General features: G+C 50.3%; 1 non-coding gene across 1 annotated transcript in view; it reads right to left on the reverse strand.

Annotated features, from left to right (window-relative positions):
• LOC134544506 (small subunit ribosomal RNA) overlaps positions 1-575 on the reverse strand; it is a 1,989-nt gene extending 1,414 nt beyond the window's left edge. Inside the window, exon 1 of the ribosomal RNA XR_010077829.1 lies at positions 1-575. This exon is cut by the window's left edge and continues 1,414 nt beyond it. This is a non-coding gene — a ribosomal RNA (small subunit ribosomal RNA).
• Positions 576-7,361: the final 6,786 nt, after the last annotated feature.

Raw genomic sequence — 7,361 nt, forward strand, 5'->3', positions numbered from 1 at the left:
TGCCCTCCAATGGATACTCGTTAAAGGGTTTAAAGTGTTCTCATTCCGATTACGGGGCCTCGGATGAGTCCCGTATCGTTATTTTTCGTCACTACCTCCCCGTGCCGGGAGTGGGTAATTTGCGCGCCTGCTGCCTTCCTTGGATGTGGTAGCCGTTTCTCAGGCTCCCTCTCCGGAATCGAACCCTGATTCCCCGTTACCCGTTACAACCATGGTAGGCGCAGAACCTACCATCGACAGTTGATAAGGCAGACATTTGAAAGATGCGTCGCCGGTACGGAGACCGTGCGATCAGCACAAAGTTATCCAGAGTCACCAAAGCAAACGGACGCAGACGAGCCACGCCGATTGGTTTTGATCTAATAAAAGCATCCCTCCCATTTCTGGTCGGGACTCAGTTCAGCATGTATTAGCTCTAGAATTACCACAGTTATCCAAGTCATGTGGTACGATCTAAGGAACCATAACTGATTTAATGAGCCATTCGCGGTTTCACCTTATTTTGGCTTGCACTTAGACATGCATGGCTTAATCTTTGAGACAAGCATATGACTACTGGCAGGATCAACCAGGGAGCTGCTAGCAGCTTTTTTTTTCGTTCGGAGGAACCTCCCGGGTCCGCAGAGCACCGGGTCCGAATCTTATGATGTACATTTTTTTTTCCTTCTGTATCAACAAGTACGGGGGCGACTTCCCAATATCGACACCCGCTTTGCAATTGCAAAGTCTTTCCTTCCATCTCTAATTAATTTTCCTAGGGAGTAGGCGAGGCCAAACTTCCAAGGCTTTCACTGGCGAATATATCGCGCTCTTAGAAACTCGCATGGTACTTGGCGAGTGGATTTCAAATTATATGATCGGTGCCCACATTCGGGCGCGGCCCACTGCGGGAGCAGACCGTTGGCCCGTGGGCTCGCTGTGAACTAATTTGCCCACTGGTCCGAAAAGTATTCATTTCTAAACACCTTTGGCCAGGGCTGAAGACCGCGACTAACCCCTTTGAAACTTGTCTCTCAGGGAGCTGCGATCCATCAAACATTTCATTGTTAACAGAGGGGAACCATTACTTGGTTAAGACGATAGGACACGCGTTCCCCACCATTTCGCATCCAATCGAATTGCCGCACAAGAGCTCGTTACCTGAGAAAGGTATAGCATTGGCTCGCAGCTAGTGTATTGCAGTTCAGACAGATAGGCCACTTTAGATAGTTCTTAGTGTTCACAGTTATCACCAAGACTAGACCCATATGGATTTAATTCTTCAAGGAGCAGCGGTCCACCAATAAGAGAGATGAAGACATGTTTTCGGATGGCCACAACGCCCCCTCGCCACCCAAATGTGCATGTTTTAAGTGTACATTGGGAGTCGACGGAACATCGGGAGTCCGCTTGCTTTCTCCGGATCAGCTGCCACCCCCCTGATCTACCAGATAGACAAGAACATGTCTTCTCCACCAATCTCATCCACCGAAGCTCCGATCATGGCTTCTTCTACCTTTATACTGATATACCCCCACGGAGCAACATGCGGGCAAGGGAACTCTTGCTACCCTTCAGTAAAGCAGGTATCTCTTATAGATGGTGACTGCACCTTGGCCAGGATTGAAGACCGCGACTAACCCCTTTGAAACTTGTCTCTCAGGGAGCTGCGATCCATCAAACATTTCATTGTTAACAGAGGGGAACCATTACTTGGTTAAGACGATAGGACACGCGTTCCCCACCATTTCGCATCCAATCGAATTGCCGCACAAGAGCTCGTTACCTAAGAAAGGTATAGCATTGGCTCGCAGCTAGTGTATTGCAGTTCAGACAGATAGGCCACTTTAGATAGTTCTTAGTGTTCACAGTTATCACCAAGACTAGACCCATATGGAATTAATTCTTCAAGGAGCAGCGGTCCACCAATAAGAGAGATGAAGACATGTTTTCGGATGGCCACAACGCCCCCTCGCCACCCAAATGTGCATGTTTCAAGTGTACATTGGGAGTCGACGGAACATCGGGAGTCCGCTTGCTTTCTCCGGATCAGCTGCCACCCCCCTGATCTACCAGATAGACAAGAACATGTCTTCTCCGCCAATCTCATCCACCGAAGCTCCGATCATGGCTTCTTCTACCTTTATACTGATATACCCCCACGGAGCAACATGCGGGCAAGGGAACTCTTGCTACCCTTCAGTAAAGCAGGTATCTCTTATAGATGGTGACTGCACCTTGGCCAGGATTGAAGACCGCGACTAACCCCTTTGAAACTTGTCTCTCAGGGAGCTGCGATCCATCAAACATTTCATTGTTAACAGAGGGGAACCATTACTTGGTTAAGACGACCGGACACGCGTTCCCCACCATTTCGCATCCAATCGAATCGCCGCACAAGAGCTCGTTACCTGAGAAAGGTATAGCATTGGCTCGCAGCTTGTGTATTGCAGTTCAGACAGATAGGCCACTTTAGATAGTTCTTCGTGTTCACAGTTAAGACCACGGCTAGACCCATATGGAATTAATTCTTCAAGGAGCAGCGGTACACCAAGCATTTCATTGTGTACTAGAAAGCACCTCTACCATGTAACAAACATACGACCACCAAATTTCTGCTTACTTCCCCCAGCGGATAGTATTTGCTAGTATCATCCACAAAGTAAATCAATTTTTTCAATGTACCGCTTCTTGGGGGAACTGGGCATGAATCAATCAAGCATTTTGAGGTAGCATGTCCGCTTCACCGCGAGGTGCTCTGAATACCATTATACATTCTTTTTCATCATCCACTTTCAGACCACTACAAGACCCATACTGAATTAATTCCTCAAGGAGCTGCAGTCCACAAAACATTTTACTGTGTACTAGAGGGCACCTCCACCATGTAACAGAAAACATACAACCTTCTTAATTTAATTCTGCATTGTTTCCCAGACGATTTGTTAGCCATACAACAGTACCATCCACAGTAATTCACCTCTTTGAAATCCAATGCATTGTAGAGAAACTGAGGTGGTAGCATTCAAACCGTTCTGTAATGTTAATTCTGCTTCATAGAAAGGTGCTACAGGTTCCACAATAATTAATTGGATATTTTTGCAATATATATAGGGCGAGAAAACTCGGGGGGACTCCCTTTTCATTTATGTACATATTCTTTCCATATTGCAAATAATTCCAATTTTTCCCGATTGCATGTCCCCCTAATATACCCAAAATGGGCCTATCGATGGGTTCACAAAGGTACCCAAAATATGAGATTTTGACTGAAAGAGGCTGGCTAACTTCCGGGAACATGATCATAGGAAATAGGTCAAAATCCCGAATCGCAGTTGTTTACGAACAACCACGAACGGAGACTTAAAATAACCTATAAGGCTGGAATTCATGGGGCCTGTATAACAGGCATTTACACAGACTCTCGGGAGGGAGGGCTCTGTGGCCGGGAGAATTTTCTGGCTCCCCGCCCGAAACTTTTCAGAGTCCCTAATGCCTGCTTGAATGTGAATAAGCAGAGCCCGGTAGCTGATATTTTGCCGGGGTGTGGAGGCCCCGGTCGCCGCCAAATTCCTCTGGTCACAGCTTGTGTTAATACACATGTTAATTTTACATGCAAACCACCAATGACAATTTTCCTCGGCCGCGGAGGCCTCGGTCGCCGCCAGAATTTTCTGGTTCCCGCTCAATATATTGCAGAGTCCTGCAGGCCTGCTTCTGTAGGAATATGCAGAGCCCGGTAGCTGATATTTTGCCGGGGTGAGGAGGCCTCGGTCGCCGCCAAATTCCTCTCATCCCAGCTTGTGTTAATACACATGTTAATTTTACATGCAAAACCACCAATTACCATTTCCTCGGCCGCGGAGGCCTCGGTCGCCGGGAGATTTTCCTGGCTCCCCGCTCAATATACTGCACAGTCCCGCAGGCCTGTCTCCAGTGGAATACACACAGTCCGAGAGCCGAAAATTTGCCGGGGTGTGGAGGCCTCGGTCGCCAACAGATTGCCATAGGCTCTGGCTGCAATATTTACCGTGTATTTTTTCCCTCCAGAGACACCACTACACCCTATATAACCCAAAATGGGCCTTGACGCGTGTACACGCGGAGCCCGAGCGCCGAGAGTTCTCCCGGCCGCGGAGGCCTCGGTCGCCGGGAGAATTTCAACGGCCCCTGCTCGAAATTTTTCTAAGTCCAGAATGCCTGCTTCTCCCAGCCTGTGTTAATACACATGTTAATTTAACATGTAAAATCACCAAGGACCATTTCCTCGGCCGCGGAGGCCTCGGTCACCGCCAGAATTTTCTGGCTGCCCGCTCCCCATGGGTAGACGCGCTGCCCAAGCGCCGAGAGTTCTCCCGGCCGCGGAGGCCTCGGTCGCCGGGAGAATTTCTCCGGCCCCTGCTCGAAATTTTTCAAAGTCCAGAATGCCTGCTTCTCCCAGCATGTGTTAATACACATGTTAATTTAACATGTAATATTACCAATGACCTTTTCCTCGGCCGCGGAGGCCTCGGTCGCCGCCAGAATTTTCTGGCTGCCCGCTCCCCATGGGTAGACGCGGAGCCCGAGCGCCGAGAGTTCTCCCGGCCGCGGAGGCCTCGGTCGCCGGGAGAATTTCTCCGGCCCCTGCTCGAAATTTTTCAAAGTCCAGAATGCCTAGTTCTCCCAGCCTGTGTTAATACACATGTTAATTTAACATGTAAAATTACCAAGGATTATTATCCCGGCCGCAGAGGCCTCGGTCGCCGCCAGAAATTTCTGGCTCCCCGCTCAATGTATTGCAGAGTCCCGCAGGCTTGCTTCTCCAAGCCTGTGTTAATACACATGTTAATTTAACATGTAAAATTACAGAGGATTATTTCCCCGGCCGCGGAGGCCTCGGTCGCCGCCAGAATTTTCTGGCTGCCCGCTCAATGTATTGCAGAGTCCCGCAGGCTTGCTTCTCCAAGCCTGTGTTAATACACATGTTAATTTAACATGCAAAATCACCAATGACAAATTCCTCGGCCGCGGAGGCCTCGATCGCCGGGAAAATGTTCTGGCTCCCTGCTCGAATTTTTTTTCTAAGTCCCGATTCGCTATTACAGGCTGGCGCACGGAGTCCGAGGGGCGTAAATATGCCGGGTAGTGGTGCCTTCCGTCGCCGAGACATTTTACAATTGCCTGGGAGCAGTATTTAACATGTTAATTTTTTCCCCTCGTGACACCACTACCCCCTATATAACGCAAAATGGGCCTTGCCAAGGGGGCGCGCAACGCCCGAGCGCGGGCGTTTTTCCCGGCCGCCGAGACCTCCATCGCCGGGAGAATGTCTTCAGCTATTTGCTAGATTTCCCGATTCGCCCCGCACGACAAACAACCACGAACGAGGTGGTTTTCGAGAGTTCTCCCGGCCGCGGAGGCCTCGGTCGCAGGGAGAATTTCCCTGGCCCCTGCTCGAAATTTTTCTAAGTCCAGAATGCCTGCATCTCCCAGCCTGTGTTAAAACACATGTTAATTTAACATGTAAAATTACCAATGACCATTTCCTCGGCCGCAGAGGCCTCGGTCGCAGCCAGAATTTTCTGGCTCCCTGCTCAATATATTGCAGAGTCCCGCATGCTTGCTTCTCCAAGCCTGTGTTAATACACATGTTAATTTAACATGTAAAATTACCGAGGATTATTTCCCCGGCCGCGGAGGCCTCGGTCGCCGCCAGAAATTTCTGGCTCCCCGCTCAATATATTGCAGCGACCCGCAGGCTTGCTTCTCCCAGCCTGTGTTAATACACATGTTAATTTAACATGTAAAATCACCAAGGACCATTTCCTCGGCCGCGGAGGCCTCGGTCGCCGCCAGAATTTTCTGGCTGCCCGCTCCCCATGTGTAGACGCGGAGCCCGAGCGCCGAGAGTTCTCCCGGCCGCGGAGGCCTCGTAGCCGGGAGAATTTCTCGGGCCCCTGCTCGAAATTTTTCTAAGTCCAGAATGCCTGCTTCTCCCAGCCTGTGTTAATACACATGTTAATTTAACATGTAATTTTACCAATGACCTTTTCCTCGGCCGCGGAGGCCTCGGTCGCCGCCAGAATTTTCTGGCTCCCGGCTCAATATATTACAGAGTCCCGCAGGCCTGTCTCCAGTGGAATACACACAGTCCGAGAGCCGAAAATTTGCCGGGGTGTGGAGGCCTCGGTCGCCAACAGATTGCCATAGGCTCTGGCTGCAATATTTACCGTGTATTTTTTCCCTCCAGAGACACCACTACCCCCTATAAAACCCAAAATAGGCCTTGCGGTGGGTACACGCAGAGCCCGAGCGCCGAAGTTCTCCCGGCCGCGGAGGCCTCGGTCGCCGGGAGAATTTCTCCGGCCCCTGCTCGAAATTTTTCAAAGTCCAGAATGCCTGCTTCTCCCAGCCTGTGTTAATACACATGTTAATTTAACATGTTAAATTATCGAGGATTATTTCCCCGGCCGTGGAGGCCTCGGTCGCCGCCAGAATTTTCTGGCTCCCCGCTCAATATATTGCAGAGTCCCGCAGGCTTGCTTCTCCCAGCCTGTGTTAATACACATGTTAATTTAACATGTAAAATCACCGAGGACCATTTCCTCGGCCGCGGAGGCCTCGGTCGCCGCCAGAATTTTCTGGCTCACCTCTCAATGTATTGCAGAGTCCCGCAGGCTTGGTTCTCCAAGCCTGTGTTAATACACATGTTAATTTAACATGTAAAATTACCGAGGATTATTTCCCCGGCCGCGGAGGCCTCGGTCGCCGCCAGAATTTTCTGGCTCCCCGCTCAATGTATTGCAGAGTCCCGCAGGCTTGGTTCTCCAAGCCTGTGTTAATACACATGTTAATTTAACATGTAAAATTACCGAGGATTATTTCCCCGGCCACGGAGGCCTCGGTCGCCGACAGAATTGTCTGGCTCCCTGCTCGAATTTTTTCTAAGTCCCGATTCGCTATTACAGGCTGGCGCACGGAGTCAGAGGGGCGGGAATTCGCCGGGTAGTGGTGCCTTCCGTCGCCGAGACATTTTTCTATTGCCTGGAAGCTGTATTTAACATGTTAATTTTTTCCCCCTCGGGACACCACTACCCCCTATATAACCCAACATGGGCCTTGCCGCGGGTACACGCGGAGCCCGAGCGCCGAGTGTTCTCCCGGCCGCGGAGGCCTCGGTCGCCGGGAGAATTTCTCCGGCCCCTGCTCGAAATTTTTCAAAGTCCAGAATGCCTGCTTCTCCCAGCCTGTGTTAATACACATGTTAATTTAACATGTTAAATTACCGAGGATTATTTCCCCGGCCGTGGAGGCCTCGGTCGCCGCCAGAATTTTCTGGCTCCCCGCTCAATATATTGCAGAGTCCCGCAGGCTTGCTTTTCCCAGCCTGTGTTAATACA

The sequence above is a fragment of the Bacillus rossius genome, unplaced genomic scaffold, assembly GCF_032445375.1.
Source record: "Bacillus rossius redtenbacheri isolate Brsri unplaced genomic scaffold, Brsri_v3 Brsri_v3_scf416, whole genome shotgun sequence".
NCBI classification, from domain to species: Eukaryota; Metazoa; Arthropoda; class Insecta; order Phasmatodea; family Bacillidae; genus Bacillus; species Bacillus rossius.